The sequence below is a fragment of the Nymphalis io genome, chromosome 11 (assembly GCF_905147045.1).
Source record: "Nymphalis io chromosome 11, ilAglIoxx1.1, whole genome shotgun sequence".
Taxonomy (NCBI): domain Eukaryota; kingdom Metazoa; phylum Arthropoda; class Insecta; order Lepidoptera; family Nymphalidae; genus Nymphalis; species Nymphalis io.
The window spans coordinates 8,046,795-8,050,681 of NC_065898.1; positions in this window are offsets into that span (position 1 = coordinate 8,046,795).

Here is a 3,887-nt window from a genome sequence, read left to right on the forward strand (position 1 = left end):
TTGTGTTTTTAATTACTTTAAACAAATAATAAAATTATATAATATAAGCACTTAAGCTGATCTCCAACCATAGATCACAAAACATGGTGACATTAGGGGTGTGCGACTGTGCCCGAGCGCGGTTTTTGTCGGCGGGCAGCGGCGCGGAAACGCGGCCATTGCGGCAACGCGACAACCCTCGCCACGCCCGCCATGAGAATAATTTTCTCTGACATAGCTAGTGCGGATTTTAGAAGCTTAATTATAATTTTTTTTTAAATTGTACTCCATTAATCATTAATTAGTATGTTTATATACTTTTAAGAATATAATTACTTCTCTATCAACTGCACTGCGCATATTTTAATTCTTAATTAAAAAAGTCCCCTCAAACAACCTAAACAATAAACCAATTATTTCAAATGTATATCTTAACCTACATTACTAACCTATAATATTAGGAATAGCATTAAAAGAGACAGTGATTTCTAATGAAATGGCATATCAAGGGCATATCTAAACATTTACTACAATCAAATTCGATTCAGCCGTGTCAAATGCAATAATTAATTTTATTTAATAAATAACAGTTTCATTTAGAATTCCAATAAACACCGTTAAAAAAACCCTGGTACCAATAAAAATATACAGAGCAAATAATCGCTACAGTTAATGATGAATATAATTCATGCCATTTCTAACTTGCTCTGATCCTTGTGTAGGTGTGAAGATGAAAAACACTACCTTAAAATCCTCATTAATTGTGATGCATGGAAACACATGCTCGTCCGGATCTGGGTAAGAACAATGATATCATCGACAAAGGGAGCACGTGCTGTAAACTTCCTTTATGTTGATGATGAAAGTGCGAGCAACTATCGAAATGACACATTTTCACTTTTTTCTCGATATTATTTTTAAAATCTAGTAAGTATAACTTTTAAGATTTTTTCAACGTTTGGACGAAATACCTGTAAAGCTGTACCTAATATGTTATGTGTTATGCGTCCAAAGCACTTTATACTAAGTTGAAGTTGAAGTTGGATTATATTTATTTATATTTTTTTTTATATAAAATAGGTAGGCGGACTAGCAAATAGGCCCCTACTGGTGATGATCACTACCGCCCACAGACTTTAGCACTCGAAGAAATATTAGCCATTCCTTAACTTTGCTAACTATGGATACTAACTTTGGATACTAAGAAGTTAAGTCCCTTGTATTTAAATGTAAATACACTGGCTCATTCACCCTTCCAACCGGAACATATCAATACTAAGTGGTGATGTTTAGTGGTAAATTGAAAGATAAGGTAGATACCCTACCATCAAGTGAAATAATTATGTATGTTTTTTTCAAACACAATATTGATGAGCATATAAACTGCAAACGCAGTGCAGTGCAGCTTATTGCGTTTCTTAATATGACTCTGCGGAGTAGTCTCTATGGCTGTCAATAAAAAGACGCAAAATATTTATAGTTACATTTTATGGCAGTATATAAGAAAACTCATAAAAATACATGGACACAAAAGTGTGTGGAGGTACGATTAATTTAAAAAAAAAACTGCAGCTCCTTTCCAAAATACCTATACATTTTACAAGATGGGATAATTATTATCATTTAGGCTACGTTTCTTGGGGTCGTAGGAACATGTCAAATATATTGTGACGTTCCTCAACGAAGGTGTTATATAAAAACATTAAAAATAAATCAGTAATTCTTGAGAATCGCACATTTAAATTATAAACGTAATACTATAAAAATCTAGCAAAAAAGAATATTATAAGAGTAAATCGTAACGTGAATCTTAAGATATATATAGATTATATGGTTAGATCAACGAATCCTAGTCAAATTTCTTCATGAGCGGCCAATCACAAGCACCTAACTGGTTAGGATATATAACAAAATGCAAGTGTGTGCGCAAGCACTCTACTCCCTCACCTTCGTATCCGATAGCGTCAGGCATCATACGCATGACTATTTTAAAGAATAAGAGCAAAGCACGTTTTTTTAGGGAATTACTAATATACCTCTATTAACCCCTCCAATTACGCGTCTAGCGTGTGTTAGTGAGAACAAAAATAGCCCAAGGGTTAAGGATCGACCTGGAAGGACCTGCGACTTTTACATCGCTCGACAACCCGTAAACCATTGCGGTATTGAAGCTTCTACTTACTTTCAGAGATCAGAGATTCCATCACATTATTCCAATGCGGATTAGTGGATATACATATGGAAGATAATCATACATCGGTTTTTAAATCATTTGTAAAAAAACTATAAAAATACATTTCAAACATTGATACTGAAAGATTGACACTGACTTAAAAAAGTCAGTGTCAAGTCATAAAAGCCATTAAATTATTTTAAAGAAATCATCGTTTCTAGTTCTATATTTGTAACATGATACATACTTTTTTACTAATAAATTATACGAAAAAAGACCAATTAAAAAAACAGTACTGAGAAATCTCTTTCACTTAACGAAATTTGATACTTGGATACTTCAATAAAGTCTCCAAAAATCGATTACTCAGTTTAATAAAAAAGAATTGAGGGGAAGTCGGGGCGGAGTGGGCCGGCAGTTAAAAAGCGCGGATGTGAACATTTGTAGCAATAATTCGGGCCGCAAGCCCGTGGGGTGCCGCGGCTGCTGTTGAAAGAATGATGCATCATCACACCAATAATAAATCACACATGATTCAATTAGAAAAATACGGCGGGCTAGCGAAAAACCGTTGATATTTGTCGCCTTTCCATTGAAGCGGGACACATTTGGAGGGTAATTTGACGGTTCGTATTGCGTCATCAATCAAATGCAATTAACAACTCGCTAGTCGGTAAAATTTATTTTTTTACTTTAAATTGTATCAATACATAGTGCGTTTTAGTCGAAATATTATTATTATAAAGTGATAAGCGAAGTTATTTTGCATCTCACAGAAATATATATATAAAAGTAACGTTATATATGAAAAGACATCTTATTTATTCATACAGACTATCAGTAATTACGTACCGAATTCTTCTCGTCACGAAACACGAGTAGTGACGGTTGAATACATGAGCTTTCAGCGCACTCAATAACTCATTGCCGAATGTAACAGTCGAGGGGGTCGAGTGGGCGCGGTGAGACTCGTGTCACGTGCCGGTAATGAGTATTCGCCCCACTCTCCCCAATGTTAGTATGGAATTTCACACATACACCGAACACTGATTATTTTGATTTACAGCGTCACATTTTTTCGATAGCTACGCAATTCCAAAGCGATATATTCGTTTAATGCGTCTCTTTTATATTTTATATTTTTATCGCTCTAATTTATTTTCATAACAAATTATAACAAAAACGTCCGCTATATTTCATGCAAATACATGCATGCAATATACCTTGATGCTTTCGATGTCAAAAGAATTCAAATATTAATTAACGTATAACATTTATTATTATTTAGTTTAGAAAAAAATCGGGTTGAGTTAAAATATTTAAAAGGTATTACAGGCCATACTTTAAAATGGGTTAAATCTTCTTTCTACGTCTCCATTATATAATACCGTTTACGCAATAATTGCAGTAATTGTTACACAAATGCACTTCCTGAGCTCGATAATAGTTCCAAAATCAACATTACTTCAACATAAAACCTTAAACTGGTCCGCGGGCGCTTACCGGATTTGCTCTGTTTATACAATACTTCTGCCCGAGGGAGAAATATTATAGAGCGAATAATACGTGAGACACGGACATTGATTAAATAAGTGACTTAAAAAAATAATAATACCAAGATATGATAGCTTCTAATATATTAGATTGCACTTAGAATCGGAAGTATTTAGAAATTTTCAATTCAATCAGTTGACTAGGAACTGGTTAAAAAGTCGGTTGCTAGATTTGACTCACA